The sequence below is a fragment of the Triticum aestivum genome, chromosome 5B (assembly GCF_018294505.1).
Source record: "Triticum aestivum cultivar Chinese Spring chromosome 5B, IWGSC CS RefSeq v2.1, whole genome shotgun sequence".
NCBI lineage: Eukaryota > Viridiplantae > Streptophyta > Magnoliopsida > Poales > Poaceae > Triticum > Triticum aestivum.
In genome coordinates this window covers 567,323,485-567,348,636 of record NC_057807.1, presented here as the reverse complement: position 1 = coordinate 567,348,636, position 25,152 = coordinate 567,323,485, and the positions used below count along the sequence as shown (strand labels likewise).

Below are 25,152 nucleotides of genomic sequence, written 5' to 3'. Positions count from 1 at the left end.
TCTAGATTACGAATCATTTGACACATGCGAACCATGCCTCATGGGCAAAATGACCAAGACTCCGTTCTCCGGAACAATGGAGCGAGCAACCAACTTATTGGAAATCATACATACCGATGTGTGCGGTCCAATGAGCGTTGAGGCTCGCGGAGGATATCGTTATGTTCTCACTCTCACTGATGACTTGAGTAGATATGGGTATGTCTACTTAATGAAACACAAGTCTGAAACCTTTGAAAAGTTCAAGGAATTTTAGAATGAGGTAGAGAATCAGTGTGACCGAAAGATAAAGTTTCTACAATCAGATCATGGAGGAGAATACTTAAGTCACGAATTTGGTACACACTTAAGGAAATGTGGAATCGTTTCACAACTCACGCCGCCTGGAACACCTCAGCGTAACGGTGTGTCCGAACGTCGTAATCGCACTCTATTGGATATGGTGCGATCTATGATGTCTCTTACCGATTTACCGCTTTCATTTTGGGGATACGCTCTAGAGACAGCTACATTCACTTTAAATAGGGCACCGTCTAAATCCGTTGAGACGACACCATATGAATTATGGTTTGGGAAGAAACCTAAGCTGTCGTTTCTAAAAGTTTGGGGATGCGATGCTTATGTCAAGAAACTTCAACCTAAAAAGCTCGAACCCAAGTCGGAAAAATGCGTCTTCATAGGATACCCTAAGGAAACCATTGGGTATACCTTCTACTTAAGATCCGAGGGCAAGACCTTTGTTGCCAAGAACGGATCCATTCTGGAAAAAGAGTTTCTCTCAAAAGAAGTAAGTGGGAGGAAAGTAGAACTCGATGAAGTACTACCTCTTGAACCGGAAAGTAGTGCAGCTCAGGAAAATGTTCCTGTGGTGCCTACACCAACTGGAGAGGAAATTAAAGATTATGATCAAGGTACTTCGGATCAAGTTTCTACTGAACCTCGTAGGTCCACAAGGACACGTTCCACACTAGAGTGGTATGGCAACCCTGTCCTGGAAATCATGTTGTTACACAACGGTGAACCTTCGAACTATGAAGAAGCGATGGCGGGCCCAGATTCCAACAAATGGCTTGAAGCCATGCAATCCGAGATAGAATCCATGTATGAAAACAAAGTATGGACTTTGACAGACTTGCCCGATGATCGGCGAGCGATAGAAAACAAATGGATCTTTAAGAAGAAGACGGACGCGGATGGTAATATTACCATCTATAAAGCTCGACTTGTCGCTAAGGGTTATCGACAAGTTCAAGGGGTTGACTACGATGAGACATTCTCTCCCGTAGCGAAGCTGAAGTCCGTCCGAATCATGTTAGCAATTGCCACATACTATGATTATGAGATATGGCAGATGGACGTCAAAACGGCATTCCTTAATGGGCATCTTAAGGAAGAACTGTATATGATGCAGCCGGAGGGTTTTGTCGATCCTAAGAATGCTAACAAAGTATGCGAGCTCCAGCGATCCATTTATGGGCTGGTGCAAGCATCTCGGAGTTGGAACATTCGCTTTGATGAGATGATCAAAGTGTTTGGGTTTATGCAGACTTATGGAGAAGCCTGCGTTTACAAGAAAGTGAGTGGGAGCTCTGTAGCATTTCTCATATTATATGTAGATGACATACTTTTGATGGGAAATGATATAGAACTTTTGGACAACATTAAGGCCTACTTGAATAAGTGTTTTTCAGTGAAGGACCTTGGAGAAGCTGCTTACATATTAGGCATCAAGATCTATAGGGATGGTCGAGACGCCTCATAGGTCTTTCACAAAGAACATACCTTGATAAGATTTTGAAGAAGTTCAAAATGGATCAGTCCAAGAAGGGGTTCTTGCCTGTATTGCAAGGTGTGAGATTGAGCTCGGCTCAATGCTCGACCACGACAAAAGATAAAGAAGAGACGAGTGTCATCCCCTATGCTTCAGCATAGGATCTATTATGTATGCCATGCTGTGTACTAGACCTGATGTAAACCTTGCCGTAAGTTTGGTAGGAAGGTACCAAAGTAATCCCGGCAAGGAACACTGGACAGCAGTCAAGAATATCCTAAAGTACCTGAAAAGGACAAAGGACATGTTTCTCGTTTATGGAGGTGACGAAGAGCTCGCCGTAAAGGGTTACGTCGATGCTAGCTTTGACACAGATCTGGATGACTCTAAGTCACAAACCGGATACATGTATATGTTGAATGGTGGAGCAGTAAGCTAGTGCAGCTGCAAGCAGAGCGTCGTGGCGGGATCTACATGTGAAGCGGAGTACATGGCAGCCTCGGAGGCAGCGCATGAAGCAATTTGGGTGAAGGAGTTCATCACCGACCTAGGAGTCATACCCAATGCGTCGGGGCCGATCAAACTCTTCTGTGACAACACTGGAGCTATTGCCCTTGCCAAGGAGCCTAGGTTTCACAAGAAGACCAGGCACATCAAGCGTCGTTTCAACTCCATCCGTGAAAATGTTCAAGATGGAGAGATAGATATTTGCAAAGTACATACGAATCTGAATGTCGCAGATCCGTTGACTAAACCTCTCTCGCGAGCAAAGCATGATCAGCACCAGAACTCTATGGGTGTTCGATTCATCACAATGCAACTAGATTATTGACTCTAGTGCAAGTGGGAGACTGTTGGAAATATGCCCTAGAGGCAATAATAAAAGGATTATTATAATATTTCTTTATTCATGATAATTGTCTTTATTCATGCGATAATTGTATTATCCGGAAATCGTAATACACGTGTGAATACATAGACCATAATATGTCCCTAGTAAGCCTCTAGTTGACTAGCTCGTTGATCAACAGATAGTCATGGTTTCTTGACTATGGACATTAGATGTCGTTGATAACGGGATCACATCATTAGGAGAATGATGTGATGGACAAGACCCAATCCTAAGCATAGCACAAGATCATGTAGTTCGTTTTGCTAGAGCTTTTCCAATGTCAAGTATCTTTTCCTTAGACCATGAGATCATGTAACTCCCGGATACCGTAGGAGTGCTTTGGGTGTACCAAACGTCACAACGTAACTGGGTGACTATAAAGGTGCACTACAGGTATCCCCGAAAGTGTCTGTTGGGTTGACACGGATCGAGACTGGGATTTGTCACTCCGTATTACGGAGAGGTATCACTGGGCCCACTCGGTAGTGCATCATCATAATGAGCTCAAAGTGACCAAGTGTCTGGTCACGGGATCATGCATTACGGTACGAGTAAAGTGACTTGCCGGTAACGAGACTGAACGAGGTATTGGGATACCGACGATCGAGTCTCGGGCAAGTAACATACCGTCTGACAAAGGGAATTGTATACGGGGTTGATTGAATCCTCGACATCGTGGTTCATCCGATGAGATCATAGAGGATTATGTGGGAGCCAACATGGGTATCCAGATCCCGCTATTGGTTATTGACCGAAGAGCCGTCTCGGTCATGTCTGCATGTCTCCCGAACCCGTAGGGTCTACACACTTAAGGTTCGGTGACGCTAGGGTTGTATGAATATATGTATGCGGCAAGCCGAAAGTTGTTCGGAGTCCCGGATGAGATCCCGGACGTCACGGGGAGTTCCAGAATGGTCCGGAGGTAAAGAATAATATATAGGAAGTGATGTTTCGGCCATCGGGAAAGTTTCGGGGTCATCCGGTATTGTACCGGGACCACCGGAAGGGTCCCCGGGGTCCACCGGGTGGGGCCACCTATCTCAAAGGGCCCCGTGGGCTGAAGTGGGAGGGGAACCAGCCCCTAGTGGGCTGGTGCGCCCCCCCTTGCCCCCCTGCGCCTAGGGTTGGAAACCCTAGAGTGGGGGGGCGCACCACTTGCCTTGGGGGGCACTCCACACCCTCTGGCCGCCGCCCCCCTTGGGGGCCTATATAAAGGAGGGGGAGGGAGGGCAGCCGCACCTTGAGTCTTGGCGCCTCGCTCCCCCTACTACACCTCTTCCTCCTCCCACAGTTGCTTGGCGAAGCCCTGCCGGAGTTCTGCTGCATCCACCACCACGCTGTCGTGCTGCTGGATTATCATCAACCTCTCCTTCCCCCTTGCTGGATCAAGACGGAGGAGACGTCACGCTGACCGTACGTGTGTTAAACGCGGAGGTGCCGTCCGTTCGGTGCTAGGATCTCCGGTGATAGGATCACGACGGGAACGACTACCTCAACCCCGTTCTTTTGAACGCTTCCGCTCGCGATCTACAAAGTGGTATGTAGATGAATCTCTCCTTTCACTCGGTGCTTAGATGAACTCATAGATGGATCTTGGTGAAGCCGTAGGAAAAATTTTATTTTCTGCAATGTTCCCCAACAGGAGGATGATCACCACATGTTGTAGAGGCCTCTGCAACAACTACTGCATCACCACTTCTTGGTTGCGGTCTCAATTTGTATTGTTGCTACTTGCTAATTTACAAAAGATGCAAAACAGAGCGCGAGCTCCATGGGGCTCATTTTTTTTTGCCGTGGGTTGCTGATTTCACCTCATCTTATATGTTTGTCGAGGCCCGACGAAGGGCACTCGGCTTACCTCCGTATGATGATAAGATGTAGACCAACCACGTTTCCCCAAGTGTCTGACCCGGTGTAGCTGTTCCCGAGGTGAATTCAATCTCCGCCGGGTGGTTTGCACACTCGGCTTAATTTTTTTTTTCTGTAGTGGTGGTGGCGTTTGATACAACTTTCCTGATCGCAGAGAGCCGCCTCAGTTTTCGTGTGAATTCCTGAGCCTTTTGAATGGGTGGGAATTTCTCCTATTCCAAACTTCCATCAGTTTCATCCTCTACACTACTTTGAACTTGAAGACGGCTGTCAGCCGCTAGAGAACTGAGTGACACTATGAACAGACGCCTCTTAGGCACTACAGAAGAGGGCGCTATCAGCCAACATGGGTTGTCTTAAGAGTGCGAAGTATCTTGCGCCGACTCAGAGCCCACATCCGCATTCATGATCATGAACAAGACCACCGGCATGATCGCGACATCCTCCTGCGGCCACATTCTTCTTGAGGATTGTCCCCAAGATCTGGGTCGGTGGGACTGAGATGACATTATCATCATCGGTACCTTGATTACTTCGACCCCATCGGCATTCCTCTTCTTGAACAGAATCTCCTCCTCCATGAATCCATCCGATAGGCTGAGGAGATGGACCATGTTTGTCAGAAAACCTTGGAGTTGCAGAAGCACTGATCGGGATCAGTTGGAGTGGGATACTTTTTGTTGTACCACTTGACCGATAAGCCTGGCGCTACTACTGCATCACCACTTATTGGTTGCGCTCTCAATTGGGATGCAAGTTAAGTATCTACTTGTATTGTATTGTTGCTACTTGCAAATTACCGAAGTTGCACAATAGAGCTTGAGCTCCATGGAGCTCCCTTTTTTGTCGTGGGTTGCTGATTTCACCTCTTCTTTTATGTTTCCTGAGTCCCCAAATAAAGGCATTGTCTTACGTCCGTATGCAGATAGGATGTAGGATGAGTGCATTTCGACCTTTATCACACCCAGCGTAGGTGTTGCCGAGGTGAATTCAGCCTTTGTCGGGTGGTTTGCACACTTGCTTAATATGTTTTTATGTAGTGGTGGCGGTGTTTGATGCGACTTCCCGACCCTAGAAGAGTCGCCGTTATTTTTGTGTGAATTTTTGAGCCTTTTGAATTCGTGGGAATTAATTCAGTTCCAAACTTCCATCACTTTCATCGTCTGAACTATTTTGAACTTGGGGATGACCGTCATCCGCTGGAGAAGGTGGTGGCGCGATGAACAGGTGCATCTTAGGAACCGGACAGGAGGGCTCTATCATCCAACACTGGTTGTCTTGTAGGATGACGTAGCCTGCGCCGACTTAACAATAGAGCTTGGTCGGCGTCCGCATCCGCGTCCATGAACACGACCAGGACCACGAGTGTGAATTGTGGCATCCTCCCGTGGCCACTTTCTTCTTCTGGGTAGTCCCAAGATCTTGGCCGGTGGGAATGCGGCATTATCATTATCGCTAAAAATTACTTCAAACCCTTCGGCATTCCTCTTCTTGTACGGAATCTCCTCCACTAATCCATGCGATATGGGCTGAGGAGATGTAGCATGTTTGTGAAAATCCTTGGAGTTGCAAAAGCACTGATTGGGATCTGCTACATTGGGATAATTTCCTTGTTGTTAGCGAAAGCGAAGGCAACCCATCTCCTCTTGAAAAGAAAATCCTTGTCCTCGAATACCACCTTCTCCATGATTCTTTGTTCTTCATGCGGACAGGTTCGCGATACAGACCTTATCGAGGTGGCAACCGTGTAGTATATGTGCAGAATGCGCCCGTAGAGGTGGTCATGAGCGGCGGCCTCGTGGAACCAGCAAATGATGACACACGCGCCTATGTTGCGCCACCGTGGCCATACGCTATAACTCACCAACCATTTTTGCAGGGGCTGGGGCTTCCTACGACATGCACACTTTCTCTGCGGTGGCTTTCGGAGGAAACCACATTCTTAAATAAAATGTGGTTGCACCACATTCTTAAATAAAATGTGACTACACCACTTTTTTACGAAGTGGCAGCACCACACGATATAGAGGCCAGGAGGATGATCACCATATGTTGCACCACTTGACTAGTAAGACTGGTGCTACTACTGCATCACCACTTCTTGGTTGCCCTCTGATGGGGATGCAAGACAAGTATTTACTCTTATTGTATTGTTGCTACATAAGAATTTACAGAAGATGCAAAACAAAGCTCGAGCTCAATGGAACTCGTGTTTTTCCTAGGTTGCTGATTTCACCTCTTCTTATATGCTTGCCAATGCCCCGACAAAAGCCACTTGGCTTGTAGGCCGAGTGCATTTCGGTGACTGTCGCACCCGACATTGTTGTTGCCACGTGATTTCTGCACTCGACTTAATATATCTTTTTCTATAGTTGTGGTGGCGTTTGATGTGACATTCTGATCGCGGAAGAGTCATCATTGTACTCGTTCGAATTCCTGTGCCTTTTTAATGCATGGGAATTTGTCCAGATCAAAACTTCCATCACTTTCATCCTCCATACTACTTTTAACTTGGTGGTGCTGTGAATAGGCACATGTTAGGTACCGGAGAAGAGGGCGCTATGAGCCAACACCTGTTGTCTTGTGAGGACGAAGCAACCTGCGCAGACATACCTAAAGAACGTTGGTCGCCATTCGTGTCTGTGTCAATTACCAGGACCATGGCCACGACCGCGGCTGCCTCCCGTGGCCACTTTCTTCTCGAGGATAGTACCCAAGAAAATATTGCAATATTTGTATGCCTTTTCATGTTTTTAGTTGTTAAATTTAATGTTTTGGTTAAATAAACTTACATTGGTACCTAGAAATTTTCTTGTCCTTAAATTTTCGCCCTGGCGAACTTCGATTCATGGATCTGCCACCCCTAGCGATTGGGTCCCTCCTTATTCTCCATGCACAATGCTACTATTCATTTTCTTTCTTTCGCCCAATGAGATTACGCCTAGTACCTGATTAAACGAGTACCACTTTTGCCAAAAAGGGATAGACGAATATAAAGTCACACTAGTTGCACTGATTTAAATGTTATTTGGATCTATATCTGGCATGCATTAGTTACAATTGTGTGGTAATGTCCCATGCTTGCAGAACAGTCTCGCCTGACCTCTCCCCTCCTTTTCTAGCTGTATTTCACTTGCACGCTTTTCACATGCACGATGGTCTTGCCCAAACTTATTTTTCTCTCTTTTACCTAATTCGCCACTTACTTGCCCAACATATAGTATTCATACCTTTCGCTTTGTCAGGAATCATTATTTACCTCGGCACAAAAATATTCATCATCAGTATCATAAATTAAAGATTAAAATAGGTTGTCCTAAGCTGTCACATAATGTAACTCCTCTAAAAAGTCGGGTGTATTTGGTGTACTCATTAATTGCAATAAATTATGGTTTCTCCAGGTTTGCTGAAGATGAGGTTTTGGGCTTTTCTCACCTGTCAGAAAATAAACCAAACAATTCACATACAAGACAATTTCCTCCGAGTCGGTTCTCCCTTTTCCCGTGTGAAAGCAATGGGTCTCATAGAACTCACTTCTCTCTTTCCTCCATAATTCGCATGCATATTGGTATCATCTGGCTCAATCCACCGTTCCCCACGTTACTTCATGTTCACGATGGTTTTCCCACAAACTCACTTCCCTCTTTCCCGCACACTTCACCTATACAACAGTCTTGGTCCTATCTGACCTCGCTTCCCTCTTATCACATCTTGCTTTGTAAGAACTCGCTACTTACCGGCACAAAAGATGAATATTGATCTATAGTATGGAGGGAATGAAAAAATGGAATTGCCAGATTCTGAACAAAAAAAGTAGATTAAAAAAACAATACAAGAAGATGGGTCCGAATAAAAACCGCACATAGAAAGTTCGTTGTAGAAAAAGTGCCCTGACCTAAACATTCTCCTGGGCCTCGGTCCGGCAACACGCTCCCCGCGCTGCCAACACGCAATCACCTCACACTCTTCCATTTCTAGTTTTCTACCAAGAAAATGAAAGATATTGCTACTCCGCGGTCGCCCCAAACCCCCAGTGACTTGCCGGAGCTCCGCCACGCTTCTCCCTACTCCCGGCCGGCCAATGGCCTTGATTCCATCAACCGGCGTCGTGTATTTCTGATTCACCTCCTCCAGAGGCCCCGAGTTCTAAGTTCTGAAGAGCGACCGCATTGATTGATGGGGAGGACCGAAATTATCTTCCAGAGCATGTCGTCGGGAAGGTCGCTGAGTTTTCTAATGTGGTGGAGATCTCATCCGCCTATGCCTCCATCGTGGTCAGCTGCCGCCACCGACGACGGAGCCAGATAGCCCTTGCCCTCGGTCGATTTCCTCTTCCTCGTAGTTGAACACCTACAACAATCGCCAGCCTCCATCTCCTTTGACACAGAAGGCTGCTAGTCCAGCCGTGAGGAGAATTAGGTTTGGTGCTAGAGCTCGATCTGGATCGGAGCTGGACGGGGGTGGGGGGGGGGCTTCTGACAAGGGAGATTGTTGGCTTCTGGGTTAGGATGACAGACGAACCCTATGTTGTCCGATGTGAGTAAATGGTAAGGTGACGCCAGTAAGTGGAAACTACCTGATGTGACATGTGCGAATGGGACCAAACCTGCACTGGGGCGGCCCCACGTCAATAGCATCCCCTTGACTGTGCCAAAACCCCGCTGCTTACCAGGTAGCGTTGACGCATGCTTCCCACAAAAAGGAAATACGTCCAGCTGCAGCTTTAATTTGTTCTAATTTGTTGCAAAAGAGAATGGCGTCAAGGCTAGTGACACCAAGCAGATGGTGGATGGAGATGGGGCGACAGCAAGTCGGGAATGAGGGACCAATATATTACAATGTTCTGACGATTTATGGGATTCCGTGCATCTTCAATCAGTAATGAGGGACCGATATATTACAGTGTTCTGGTAGTTTTGACAGTGCGATTCTATGAGAAGGGTCATGAGAAGGGCAATGGTTCCTCGTGGAACTAGAGATGACGCGCGCTCTGCAGTTGACGCCTTGACGGTGGTGCTAACTCCCACGACCTTCCCGAAGGAGTCAATGGTCGCGTCGATGTCATTGTGGGCTAGCCCCACCACCGGCCTGCAGTTGGTCACATACAATTGCAGTACAACGCAACTGGATCGACTTCCCCACCCACCTAAACAGACAACCACCGTATTATACTATACAAAATCCGATCATAATGGCCCCGACACAAACTTGAACACCAAAACTATCAGACACAAGGAATCCCAATTCCGCGCACAAACTACGAGCTCCGGATCAGCATCACCCTCGCCGAAGACCCATCCATCCAAATCCGAACCCGCTCAAACGAACTGGATCGTGAACGGCGACTTCCCCAGCGCGGCTACGCCCGGGTCCCTTTCCCTGCGCTCTCTCATCCTCGCTCGCTCCAGTCCCAGTATGCAATAGTCGTGATTTGTTTAAAAGATCTTCTAGGTAAGATGCCTTCAGTTTGTCCCGTGGTGGTCTAGAGGTTTTGGCTGGTAACGGTCTATGCCTGTGTGTGGCTGTCAAAGCTGCACACCGAGCGAGCTGAACAACTGGTTGCACACTGCACAGGTCATTCTGATGGTCTCTTCCCCGTCTATGCATAAGCTAATGATACTTTCCGAAGTCTCATTCAAGTTAGAGAAGTGCAACAGTTAAGTGAAAGTGTAACTTACACTTTTTTTTTATTTAGTTGCATTTTTGTAGAAAAGTGCAGGCTACACTTATTTAGTAAACTAAAGTTGATTTTCTAAGTTGATTCGTTCCTGAGAAAAACTCAAATCTTTGAATCAGTAAAAGAGCATGACCACAGATTTGTGCGCTTCCTGTTTGGGCTAGCTGGGCAGATAGTGTGGCCAAGGTCCTGCGAATGTCGTGTTTTGGACTGCAGTGTGCCGGTGTCTGCATGATGGTCATGCATTGGCCAAGGGCGCTTGGGCAGTTGTTGTCTAGTGCACGTGCAACGGTTGCACGTGGAGGTCCTTCTCGGTAGTGGCAATGTTTATCTTTTTTTGAGGGTAAAGTGACAGTGGGAGAGGCTCCCACTGACTTTGTATTAAACCATATCACATAGTTACATACTTACAGAGGTGGTATTAGGGCCCCCAAGCCAAATCTAAAAGGGTCTACCAAGCAAGATTACAACTGAGAATGTGGTGACACAAACACAGTTACCGGGGGGGGGGGGGGGTTATTACAAGATTTGGAGGAACATGGAGATGAAGGGGTGCAACTCTTGTTTACAGTTGTGTACTAGGAGATCCACCAGGCTCTTCAAGCGGGCGAGCCAAGAGTCAACAGAGTGAGGCACCCCTCGAAAATGCTTGTTGTTGCGTTCCTTCCAGATGCTCCAGGAAGACAACATAAAGATGTCCATGAAGATGGGCTGGCCCCAACTCTGCTTCCCAGCATGGATCAACGTGAGATGGTTGTCAAGGTCAGGCCAATGAATTCCCAACATTGCACACTGAAAGAGCAGTGAAAGAAAGAGGTGCTCCACAGTCTCCTCAGGTGGCTGATCACAAAAAAGGCAGGCATAGTTGTTGTTGACAACATTGTAATAACGGCGTCTGAGCTTTCTACTATTTAGTCGATCCACCATCAACAGCCAACAGAAAACTTTGAATTTGATTGGGCTTTTTGCTTTCCGCAGCCAACCAAACGCTTCATCCACCACCACCTCCCTGAAGCAATGATCATAGTAAGCCTTGGAGGAGAACTTGTTAGCAATGGAGCAGGTCCAAACATCATTAACATCAAAATCAATTAACACATGGGCAGAGTGGGATTGCATCTCTCTGACCTCCTGTATGGCTTGCGCAGAGAGCGGAAGGTGAAACAGATCACTGGGATCATCGGCAAGCAAAACAGACATAACTGTCGCATCTTCATCTGTGCAAAAGGAGAAAGCCCTGGGAAAAGATTGGATCAGAGGGTGATACACACCATCAAGCCATAAATCCTTCCAGAATAAGGTCGAGGAACCATTTCCAACATCCACCATCGTGATCCCTCTGAAAATGTCGTTGTGTGCCATGACATCACGCCACCAGAACGAGCCAACCGAATTGCAAGAGTGAGGAACTTTGTCAGGGTAGTATGCACTCCAACCCAGAGAAACCCACAACACATCATCTTTGTTATAGAACATGAAGAGGTGTTTAAGAAGGAGAGCCACTTTTTGGGTTTTGATGTCAATAACACCCAGACCTCCTTTCAACTTTGGCCTACAAACCAGATCCCATGACACCAAGGAATTTGATTTGACCCCATACTCAGTGTTTTTCGCCCAGAGGCAATATCTGCGGAGCATGTACAAATGTTCAACCACCCTCGGAGGAATCTTGATGGTGCACAGGGCATAGATGAGCATACAGGTGATCGCTGAATTAACCAAAGTAAGTTTGGCCCCGGTGGACATCAGGGATAAGGCCGTGGACAGCTTCCTTTCCACACGATGCATGAGTGGCATGAGGTCAAGCACACTTGGCCTGGTGGTTCCCATGGGCAAGCCAAGGTAGTTGAAGGGCATCGTGCAAATCGAGCATCCAAAGATTTGAGCAATCTCATCAGATTTGTCTGGGGACATATTGATCGTCGGGACATGTGTGGACTTGAGAGACAGCATAGTCCAAAAGGATAGCCTTCATCACAGTAGCTTGGGACGGGCACGCAGGCAAGAGAAGGATCGTGTCATCAGCATATTGTACCATCGGATAGTCAGTCATATTGGGTGCTGGGAATGGCGGGTGAATAAGATGTCGTGCGAAGGCATCATTGATGGCAGCTTGTAATAGATCAGCCGCCAACACAAAAATCAGGGGCGAGAGTGGATCCCCCTATCTTACCCCACACTTACAAACAAATTTCCTACCTGGGCAACCATTCAAAAGCACAGACGAAACACCTGAACTAAAGATTGAGTTCATCCAACCTAACCACTTATCGTCAAACCCCATGTGTTTCATAATATTCATCATTGGCTCATGTTCAATAGTATCAAACGCCTTGGCAAAATCCAACTTTAGGAGATCCACTTCCTGCAAGGATGTTTGGCATTGGTAGATGATCTCAAAGATCCAAGCCAAGCAGTCATGAAACATTCTCCCTTTGAGAAAGCCGTACTGATTTCTGTGCACAATCTTTAGGATTATTTTCTCCAAACGATTAGCAAGCAATTTGGTGACAATTTTAAGACAGCAGTTGAGCAATGTGATCGGTCTGAAATCATTTGCAGTTTCAGGAGAAGCAATTTTCGGGATTAAAGTGATAAACCCTTCATTGATGCCAGCAATATCAAGATTACCGTCATAGAAATCATCACACAGTTTATAGAAATCCTCTTTGATGATCGAGCAGCAGCATTTCAGGAAATGCCCATTAAACCCATCGGGTCCACGAGCACCGGCAACTTCTAGTCGGCATGAAACATGGTGGTGCCCGTATCTACTCATGCAAAGGATGTTCGGTAGTGGCCCCTGGATCATGGCGGATGCTGCATGATAGTTCACACAAGTGTGTAATGGCAGCGGTTAGATTGCACAACCACATGGGTGACCACTTTGCAAAGGCTACTTCTGGGAGGCATGCGCCTTCGTCCTGTGCTACCACATACATGAGTTCACTCTGTCTACGCTGCTCCCGCTGCCTCCACAGTTTTGTTTTGTCCTCCCTTTCGCCTTTGACAGAATGCACACCTTGCGGCCTTCCTGCACTGATATGCACTATCGTCCTTGGTTTTGTTGTCCTCTATTATCATCTGGCTTCCCTTCTGTCTCTCGATCGGTGGTGTCAAGATCCAAGAACAACCGTCTTTGTTCTTGTGCAAATTTCTGAGCCTCTTCATCGCGTGCGGATTCGTCCAATCCAAACTTCCATCACTTTCATCCTCCGAACTACTTTGAACCGAGAGATGCCCATCAACCATTGGAGAAGGTGCTGGCATTGTGAACAGGCACTCGTTAGGCATTAATGAGGAGGGCGCTATTAGCCAACACCATTTTCCTTGTGAGGACAAAGCAGCCCGGGATCTCTTACCTGTAGAGCTTGGTCGGCGTTCGCGTCCACATCCACTACCATCACCAGGACAACGACAGCGACCTTGTTTGCCCCCGTGGAAACTTCTTGAGAACAGTCCCCAAGATCTGGGTAGGTGTGCGACTGCGATGACACTATCATCATCGTTAATGTCGATTACTTCGACCCCATCGGCTTTCCTCTTCTTGAGCGAAATCTTCTCCTCCATGAATCGATGCTGGATGAGGAGATGGACTATGTTTGTAAAAAATCCTTGGAGTTGGAGAAGCACTAGTCGGGATCAGCTGCAAGGGGACAATTTCGTTGTTGTTAGGGAAAGCAAAGGCAGCCCATTTTCTCCGCAAATCCTTATCCTAGAAGACCACCTTCTCCATGATCCACTGTTCTTCATGCGGTACATGGAATCCACATCATGGGACAGGGTGACGATCCTAGATCAGTGGCCTCGATAGAGGTTGTCTGTCTTCGTGTCCCGTGGATCTCGGGCAGCACGACGTGTTCCATGATTTTCCACAGGTGTGATTCCACCTTGTGGCCAATCATTTTGATGGCATTTCCTCTCCAGTAGCCACTTGCACCAGAGCTACTCCAGAAAAAGCGCATGCTGCAGCCCTGAGCGAGGCTGTGGTTGGAAGTGAACGCATGTCAACAACGCAGAGGCAGGTGTCCCGCATTAATTTCTGAACGAATTTCTCTTCCTCGACCAAGTGAATGTCCAGGATACTGAGCTCCGACCACGAGAGGGCCATCGAGGGAATGGTGATGGGGACGGGACCTTACCAAGGCGGCCACTGACTAGGCAATGTGTAGGACGCGCCTGTAGAGGTGGCCATGCAACAATTTAGTGAAATTGCAACTTGCATTTTTTGTTAAAGTTGCAATTTTCTAGAAAAGTGTAGGTTACAGTTTTTCACTAATCAATATTTGAGATGGTATAACTCCCCTTCCCCCGACGTTTCAAAAAGGAAAATGGTGTTAGTTTACCTAAGTCCCAAAGATTTTTTGATTTATTTGAATCATAGGAAAGTCGCATTATAAAGAGGTGTTGTTTCACGAGGGTCTGGGTGCGATCGCCTTGCTTGATAGGGAGGAGCAAGATTATCTTTCGGAGTATGTTGTCTGGGTGGGGGGTTGCGGATGAGGTCGAGATGTCGTCTATCTTCACCCTCTCCGCCTCCATCGTGTTCAATTGCTGTCGCCGGCACCGGAGCTAGTTAGTCCTCAACCCCGATTGCGGCTAATTTCCTCTTCCTGGGATCCCGCTGATGTTGTACTAGCAGAGGTGTTTTGTGAATCCCATTAGCAGCAACACAAGAAATATATAACTTGGTTTGCAGTGTATATGAACCATCTAGCTTTCCTTGATTGAATTGCACTATGCTCCTGGCCACGACGTTCTATTTGTTTGCACGGCTTTGTCAAATAGCTATAGAAATAGTGGGATTACATGGTGTTGGCATGCCAGCCACATCAAGGAAACAGAGATTTATCAATTGGGTGTCGGTTCCCCATCCTGGATTGGAGGATTAGAAGATAGCAGGCAAAATTAAATCATGGCACTGAGGCTCACCACATGACATCCGGAGACAAGTCGATGAATGATGATTAAACTAGTAAGATGCATCAATGATCATAAACGCAAACTTACATTTATGAAAATGTAAGACGTTTTTTGACACTTACATTTTGAGATAGAGGGAGTACTAACAAGAAACATAAACTTTTGCCTATGTTCATGCCTGGACCCCTTCTTCCATTTCGCTGGTCTTTTGGATCACAGTCAATGCAAAAAAAACATTTCCATGTTATATAAAGTAAAGAAATTATTGGTTATATATGAACATGGGAAATATACTCCTAAGTGAACCAGCCTGCCGCATTTTGTCTGGCTCAGTCTGCTCTGGCTATGTACATATGCTCTTCCTAGATACAATTTACAGTGCCAAGAGGGCATAGTAAATATACGTAGAGCTTAGATGTAACGGCTTGATAATGAAGCCCAATGTAATAGCATAACTTCCATTTGCTTTGTCCGGCTCACATCATTAAACCGGCCGCAGTGTGCCCATTTATGATCTTGTATTCAAGAAAGTGAGGTTTCTTCAGCGGCATAAATGGAAAACGCTAAAACACATCAAGCATTCGGCTGAGAAGTGAAGAAGGGTCATCTAATAAAGACTAGAGTGCTCAACATACAATCAGTACTAGTTGATCTCTACACCTGAGCAAACATCAAACATTCAGTTGCAGATCATCTCATCTCAATACAAACATGGGAGACATGTAAAACACCTCTGCTACTATAGATGCAATCATATGATACAATCAGAAATTTGGTGCGCTAGTAAAAAATATGGCAGAAAATATCAAAATCTGAATTAGAATTTATATGTAGCTAGTATCAGCTAAATACATTACAATTTCATAGATGAAATGTGTTCGAAAAACGGCTTCAAATTAAGCACATACAACAAATAGGATACGAAAGTTTCAGTTTCAACGACAACCACATCAACGATGTAGTAAGTATATGCCGCTAAAACACATCAGTTAAGAATAATTGTGATGCACAGACTAGCTACAGTCTACAACATACATTCACTAGTAGTTGTTGTATACCTGAAAACACATCAAATGTTCAGTTGCAGATTATCTCATCTCAATGCAAAGAGGGGAGACATGAAAAACTCCTCTGCCATCGACAGATGCAATAACGCGATAGAATAAGAAGTTGTGTGTGCACTCCTGACAACATGGTGGAAAATATCAAACTCGGAATAAGAATTTACAGCAGAATTCATACAAATAATTTAACCAACCTATGTAGTAGCAGTCTAAAACTCTAAATAGTTCACAATTTCATATAGATGAGATGAATTTGAAAGCAGACTTCAAATTTAGCACACAGACAGCAAACTACTGGATACAGAACTTTAAGGTTCCCATATTACAACAACAACAAAATCAAAGAGTACAACAGCAAAGAAATAGCGAGGAGGAGCAAACACCAATAAGAAAGACTCTAATTAAACAGATAGATATTATTATGATGCCACAAACTGAACCTGCTGGGTATAGCGCAATTAATGGTAGTACCAAATGCACGACAAGATGTCCGAGGGGGAGACCATGGCAGGCAGTGCTCGATCTCGCTGGGGATTGAGTAGTGCCACTCGCCGGCATTGGCGCAGGGATACTCGTTCTGCTAGAGGACACTGTGCGGACCACCAGGGTAGACTACGTCGAGGAAGTAGATGTTGCCCAGTATGCCGGCGTTTGTCGGTGTACAAAAGTAGGGGCTCTTTTTTGTACCCCCTTACTTGTGCACGGGCAGTCAGAGCCACGCCCGTGGCCACACTAAGTAGGACAGAGGAGGGAAGCCAAAGGCACAAGACGAGCAAAACCACAAGACAGAGACGCAAAGAGCAAGAGGGCAAGGTGGACTCCCCCGGCAAGACCCTTGCCGGGCGCGGCCCCCGCAGCCCCGGCAAGAGCCTTGCCGGGGCAACTTGCCCAACGCCAGCAGAGCGCGCCACCCTTGAGCCCAAGGGTTCCAACACCATCAACCACACTGGGGTCAAGGCTCGGGAGGCACCTCCATGATGGCATGCAGATCTTTGTGAAGATCGTAAACACGCAAGATCAGATGAGGACCAGAAGACGACAATCATCGGCAAGAGCCTTGCTGAGGAAATCCACGAGACCTCCGGAAAGATCCTTGCCCGGGACGACCATGATGTCACAGCAAGACCCTTCCCGGGACCCCGGCAAGACCCTTCCCGGGACCCCGGCAAGACCCTTACCGTTGACGTCAGCGGGGCCGCGGCCAACTCCACATCTGCCAAGACTCCACCGCCGTTCCCTTGTAGCTGCCAGCTCGGCCAACTAGGCGAGAACCTGCGTGGCGACGTGCGGCCTCTAAACTGACTCAGCAAGCACCTGCGGGGTGGCATGCAGGTCTTCGTGAAGACCCTGCCACCACGCCAGCTCAGCAGCTTGCCAGCTTACATGGCACTGCACGCCTCGTTGGCCTGGACGCGTGTCGAGGCAAGGCAAAGAGGCGACGGATGGGACGGACTTCATTGTCGTCCTCGATAAAGCAAGAGGACACCTAAGTAGCGCATTTAATGTGTTTTGTCCTATGATGTCGGGCGATAAGCTCAGCCACTGTACACCTTTCCACCTCCTGCGTGACACTGTGGCGTCCCCTTTGACCTATAAAAGGAGGTCTAAGGCATACTGAGAAAGGATTCGGATCTTTTGGACGATGCACGCGCCATAGCTAGTTCAAGAACTCAAGAACACTCAAATATACGCCAAAGAAGGACTAGGGTATTACGCATCCTCGCGGCCCGAACCTGGGTAAAGGATCTTGGTGCTGGCTCCTAGACCCGCTCTTTCAACAACCTCGCGCCCGCCGACCGTAGTAGGGATTCCAGTGATCCCATAGGTGTTGTTTTCCACCGACATCTCTGGCGTGCCAGGTAGGGGGCGCAGTTGTGGAAATCCGGTTTAGCAGTTAGTTTATCAGTTCTTCATCGCCATGGCTTCAAAGGAAGAAGGCGATTGAACGAGCGGCATCATTTGCAGATGTAGTGAACGCTCGCGCAACAATAGAAAAGCTAAGTCACACGAAACTTTGAGCAATTCTTTTTATATAAGATTATTCTCCTTGGAGAGCTTTCCCTCTGTATGAGAAAATTGCATGAAGTGGGGCCCTTCCACTACTGGCAACGCCCTTGTTCTGTTTCAAGTCCGCTCAACAGTTCGAGTGGCTGCATCGAGAACGGCAGGGTGGCCTTCCCCTATTGGCAACGCTCTCGTTCTGTTTCGAGTCTGCTCGGCAGTTCGAGCGGCCGCGCTGAGAACGATAAGGTGGTTCGCCTGGCAGCAAGCACACCCGGAAGGCTATTGGGGATCCGTCCTCGAGGCGCTGCGGCTTGGGTTTACGTGCTGGCAAGCCTACCCAGTTGACGTAGGGTGGACATACAAAGAGAGATCAAACTGTAAAATAACATGCATTGTTTCAAAGTACTGCAGAGTTATATTACATCAATTGTTGCTGTGGTTCTAACTAAAGATAAAAACTGTCTTGGTCATGAACCTGCAGCGACGATGGAAACGGGGTGCCTAGTCTCGGTGCTGGCCTTCTATCCTCTGGATTCCGTCGATGCGGCTGATGATGGGCTTGATACGCTCCTCGGGCATCGCGAGGTCCACATCCTCCGGCAAGCTCTCCAGCGCGGCGTTGAAGTCGACATTGGGGTTCCAGTACGCAACCTTGGTGACGACCTTGGTCAGGGAACCCCGGCAAAGCTGCCGGGCCTCATTGGCCAGAGAGCTCACTGTGTTAGAGCGACACTGCTCCAAGGCTCCAAGAACGCCCTCGAAGAACAAGGTCAGCTTGGCGTTGGGACTCATGTTCGGCTTCGGGGCGTATCTCACGTTCGGCATCCCCATGGCATCCAGCTTCATGGTGATCCTGCTGGCTACTTCGGCGAGGCGACTGATCCACAGGTTTTCGCCTTTTAGATAATCCTCGTGGTTGGCAGCGTCATTCCTCCGCAGCTGCCTCTCATCCTCCAGGTTCTTGGTCAGGGTCTCCTCCTGGGTCCTGACCTCCGAAAGCGCCCCACTCATGACCCCCACGTCACGCACGACCCTCCATGTCGCGCATTCAACACAGGTCATGGGGAAGCACTACGAGCGAAGAAGTTACCGTCGTAAAAATCCGCTCTGCCTGCCCGCACAAAATTCTGGGCCTACCCCAACAACGCGTCGCGCTTATGTGTGGCCAAGGCCCAGGGGCTCCTGTCGGTGTACAAAAGTAGGGGCTCTTTTTTGTAACCCTTTACTTGTGCATGGGAAATCAGAGCCGCGCCCGTGGCCACACTAAGTAGGGCAGAGGAGGGGAGCCAAAGGCACAAGACGAGCAAAACCACAAGACAGAGACGCAAAGAGCAAGAGAGCGAGCTGGACTCCCCCAGCAAGACCCTTGGCGGGCGCGGCCCCCGCATCCCCGGCAAGAGCCTTGCCGGGGCAACTTGCCCAACTCCAGCAGAGCGCTCCACCCTTGAGCCCAAGGGTTCCAACACCATCAACCACACTGGGACCAAGGCTCGGGAGGCACCTCCATGATGTCATGCATGGAGATCTTTGTGAAGATCATAAACATGCAAGATAAGATGAGGACCAGAAGACGACAATCCTCGGCAAGATCCTTTCTGAGGAAATCCATGAGACCTCCGGCAAGATCCTTGCCGGGGACGACCATGATGTCACGGCAAGACCCTTGCCGGGACCCCGACAAGACCCTTGCCGAGGACGTGAGCGGGGCTGATACGTCTCCAACGTATCTATAATTTGTGATTGTTCCATGCTATTGTATTATCCGTTTTGGATGTTTATGGGCTTTATTATACACTTATTATTATTATTATTGGGACTAAACTATTAACCGGAGGCCCGGCCCAAATTGCTATTTTCTTGCCTACCAGTGTTTGGAAGAAAAGGAATATCAAACGGAGTCCAAACGGAATGAAAACTTTGGCAGAGTTATTTTTGGAAAGAAAGCAATCCAGGAGGCTTGGAGTTCACGTAAGGGAAGCAACGAGGAAGCCACAATGCAAGGAGGCACGCCCTATCCCCGTGGGCGCGCCCCCACCTCGTGGGTCCCTCGTGCCCCCCTGACCGACTTCTTTCGCCTATATATGTCCATATACCCTAAAAACATCGGAGAGCACAATAGATCGGGAGTTCCGCCGCCGCAAGCCTCTGTAGCCACCAAAAACCTCCCGGGAGCCCGTTCCCGCACACTGCTGGAGGGGGGATCCCTCACCGGTGGCCATCTTCATCATCCGACGCTGTCCATGACGAGGAGGGAGTAGTTCATCGTCGGGGCTGAGGGTATGTACCAGTAACTATGTGTTTGATCTCTCTCTCTCTCTCTCGTGTTCTTGAGGTGATACGATCTTGATGTATCCCGAGCTTTTCTATTATAGTTGGATCTTATGATATTTCTCCCCCTCTATTCTCTTGTGATGAATTGAGTTTTCCCCTTGAAGTTGTCATGTCGGATTGAGTCTTTAAGGATTTGAGAACACTTGATGTATGTCTTGCCGTGCTTATCTGTGGTGGCAATGGGATATTCACGTGATCTACTTGATGTATATTTTGGTGATCAACTTGCGTGTTCTATGAACTTATGCATAGGGGTTGGCACACATTTTCGTCTTGACTCTTCGGTAGAAACTTTGGGGCACTCTATGAAGTACTTTGTGTTGGTTGAATAGATGAATCTGAGATTGTGTGATGCACATCGTATAACCAGGCACATGGATACTTGAGGTGACATTGGAGTATCTAGGTGACATTAGGGTTTTGGTTGATTTGTGTCTTAAGGTGTTATTCTAGTACGGACTCTATGATAGATCAAACAGAAAGAATAGCTTCATGTTATTTTACTACGGACTCTTGAATAGATCGATCAGAAAGGATAACTTTGAGGTGGTTTCGTACCCTACAATAATCTCTTCTTTTGTTCTCCGCTATTAGTGACTTTGGAGTGACCCTTTTTTGCATGTTGAGGGATAGTTATATGATCCAATTACGTTATTATTGTTGAGAGAACTTGCACTAGTGAAAGTATGAACCCTAGGCCTTGTTTCCTAGCATTGCAATACCGTTTACGCTCACGTTTATCATTAGTTACCTTGCTGTTTTTATATTTTCAGATTACAAACACCTATATCTAACATCCATATTCCACTTGTATCACCATCTCTTCGCCGAACTAGTGCGCCTATACAATTTACCATTGTATTGGGTGTGTTGGGGACACAAGAGACTCTTTGTTATTTGGTTGCAGGGTTGTTTGAGAGAGACCATCTTCATCCTACGCTCCCACAGATTGATAAACCTTAGGTCATCCACTTGAGGGAAATTTGCTACTGTCCAACAAACCTCTGCACTTGGAGGCCCAACAACGTCTACAAGAAGAAGGTTGTGTAGTAGACATCAGGGGCCGCGGCCAAGCCCACATCTGCCAAGACTCCAGCGCCGTTCCCATGGAGCTGCCATCTCAGCCAACTAGGCGAGCACCTGCTTGGCGACGTGCGACCTCTAGACTGACTTAGCAAGCATGTGCGTGGTGGCATGCAGGTCTTCGTGAAGACCCAGCCACCACGTCAGCTCAACAGCCTGCCAACTTACATGGCGTTGCACGCCTCGTTGGCCTGGACGCGTGTCGAGGCAAGGAGAAGCGAGCGACGGATGGGACGGGCTTCGTTGTCGTCCCCGATAAATCAAGAGGACACCTAAGTAGCGCATTTAATGCGTTTTATCCTATGATGTGGGGCGATAAGCTCAGCCACTATACACCTTTCCACCTCCTGTGTGCTATTGTGGCGTTCGCTTTGACCTATAAAAGGAGGCTCGAGGCATACTGAGAAAGGATTCAGATCTTTTGGACGAGCACACGCCATAGCTAGTTCAAGAACTCAAGAACACTCAAATATACACCAAAGCAGGACTAGGGTATTACGCATCCTCGTGGCCTGAACCTGGGTAAACGATCTTGGTGCTGGCTCCTAGACCCGCTCTTTCCACAACCTCGCGCCCGCCGACCGTAATAGGGATTCCAGTGACCCCATAGGTGTCCTTTTCCACGGACAACGTGTCCCGTGTCGAAGGCCTTTGAGCAGGCCCGACCATCAAAGAGCACCTGCCTGGCCATCAGGTAGGCTTTTGTAGCCCAAAGACCTGGAACCGCAACGTGCGGCCTCTAACGGCGAGATGAATATCCTCACCATCAGCAGATCAGTGCCAGAAGCGGAGAGCAGGGGGTAGCCAGATACAATCCCCCCATGTGTGATGTTTGTCCGGGGAGCACGGATCTCGTAGGCAAGTTGTATAATGGTATGCGCAGATATCGAAAGTTTGGCCTTGTAGTAGTAGAGGTAATCATCTGAGTCGAGAGCCCAGAACCATCGATGGTGGTAAGTCAGGTCCTAGGCGTTGTGCGGGGCCGTCATCTCTGCCTGCAGCAATGTCCAACACTCCATGCTAGTGTGGCAGAAGGGCATGTTTGTTTGGCTGGATGTTATGGCAGCGACCACGCAGGCAACAGAAGACGGGGCGGCAGACATGGCGGCTATGGGGGTCACTGTGGGGCACCTGATGTCGTCGGAGTTGACGGGGATGCACACACGATCTGGGAGGGCGAGGTGCTCGCCGGTGCGGAGGTTGAGCACGGTGATACGTCCATTTTGCATCATGATTTTATATCAATATTTATTGCATTATGGGCTGTTATTTCACGTTATGTCACAATACTTATGGCTATTCTCTCTTATTTTACAAGGTTTACATGAAAAGGGAGAATGCCGACAGCTGGAATTCTGGGCTGGAAAAGGAGCAAATATTGGACACCTATTCTGCGCAACTCCAAAAGTCGTGAAACTCCACAGAATATCTTAAAATAAATAAAGAAAATCATTGCCAAAGATGAAGGCCAGGGGGGCCACACCCTGCTCACGAGGGTGGGGGGCGCCCCCCCTGGGGCGCGCCCCCCTACCTCGTGGGCCCCTTGGTGGTTCTCCGACGCCCATCTTCTCCTATATGAAGTCTTTCGATGAGAAAAAAATAGAAGGTAACCTTTTGGGACGAGACTCCGCCGCCACGAGGCAGAACCTTGGCGGAACCAATCTAGGGCTCCGGTAGAGCTGTTCTGCCGAGAACACTTCCCTCCGGGAGGGGGAAATCATCACCATCGTCATCACCAATGCTCCTCTCATTGGGAGAGGGCAATCTCTATCAACATATTCACCAACACCATCTCATCACCAAACCCTAGTTCATCTCTTGTATCTAATTCTTGTCTCCAAGTCCGGGATTGGTGCTAGTAGGTTGCGTTGATTACTCCTTGTAGTTGATGGTAGTTGGTTTACTTGGTGGAAGATCATATGTCCAGATCCTTTATGCATATTATTACCCCTCTGATTATGAACATGAATATGCTTTGTGAGTAGTTACGTTTGTTCCTGAGGACAAGGGTGAAGTCTTGCTATTAGTAGTCATGTGAATTTGGTATTCGTTCGATATTTTGATGAGATGTATGTTGTCTAACCTCTAGTGGTGTTATGTGAACGTCGACTACATAACACTTCACCATTATTTGGGCCTAGAAGAAGGCATTGGGAAGTAATAAGTAGATGATGGGTTGCTAGAGTGACAGAAGCTTAAACCCTAGTTTATGCGTTGCTTCGTAGGGGGCTGATTTGGATCCATAAGTTTCATGCTATGGTTAGGTGTACCTTAATACTTTTGTTGTAGTTGCAGATGCTTGCAATAGACGTTAATCATAAGTGGGATGCTTGTTCAAGTAATAACAACCCCCAAGCACCGGTCCACCCACATATTAAATTATCAAAGTACCGAACGCGAATCATATGAGCGTGATGAAAACTAGCTTGATGATATTCCCATCTGTCCTCGGGAGCGCTTTTCCTATTATAAGAGTTTGTCCAGGCTTGTCCTTTGCTACAAAAAGGATTGGGCCACCTTGATGCACTTTATTTACTTTTGTTACTTGTTGCTCGTTACAATTTATCTTATCACAAAACTATCTGTTACCACTTATTTCAGTACTTGTAGAGAATACCTTGCTGAAAACCGCTTATCATTTCCTTCTACTCCTCGTTGGGTTCGACACTCTTACTTATCGAAAGGACTACGATAGATCCCCTATACTTGTGGGTCATCAAGACTCTTTTCTGGCGCCGTTGCCGGGGAGTGAAGCGCCTTTGGTAGGTGGAATTTGGTAAGGAAAATTTTATTTAGTGTGCTGAAATTTTCTGTCACTTGTTACTATGGAAAGTAATACTCCGAGGGGCTTGTTCGGGGTATCTTCACCCCGTCTAGTAGAGCAAAGAGTTGCTCCTCAACCTACTGAACCTACTGAACCTATTGAAAATGAAATTCCTTTTGAAATTCCTTTGGGTATGATGGAAAAACTGCTGGCTAACACTTTTACACGAGATGGAACAAAGCATCATGATGAACATCTACTCTATGTGGATGAAGTTTGTGGACTATTTAAACTTGCAGGTATACCCGATGATGTTGTTAAGAAGAAAGCCTTCCCTTTATCTTTGAAGGGAGACGCATTGACATGTTACAGGCTATGTGATGATATGAGATCATGGAACTATAAAAGATTGAAATTGGAATTTCATCAAAAGTATTACCCTATGCATCTTGTTCATCATGATCGCAATTATATATCTAATTTTTGGCCCCGCGAAGGAGAAAGCATCGCTCAAGCTTGGGGGAGGCTTAAATCAATGTTATGTTCATGCCCCAATCATGAGCTCCCAAGAGAAGTAATTATGCAAAGTTTTTATGCTCGGCTTTCTGATAACAATCGCACCATGCTCGATACTTCTTGTGTTGGCTATTTTATGATGAAGACTACTGAGTTTAAATGGAATTTATTGGATAGAATTAAACGCAACTCTGAAGATTGGGACCTCGATGAAGGTAAGGAGTCAGGTATGACACCTAAGTTTGATTGTGTTAAATC

At 47.3% G+C, this 25,152-nt stretch overlaps 1 pseudogene; it reads right to left on the bottom strand.

The window, feature by feature from the left end:
* The window catches only part of LOC123115032 (uncharacterized), a 153,215-nt pseudogene that overhangs the window by 77,294 nt on the left and 50,769 nt on the right, over window positions 1–25,152 (bottom strand).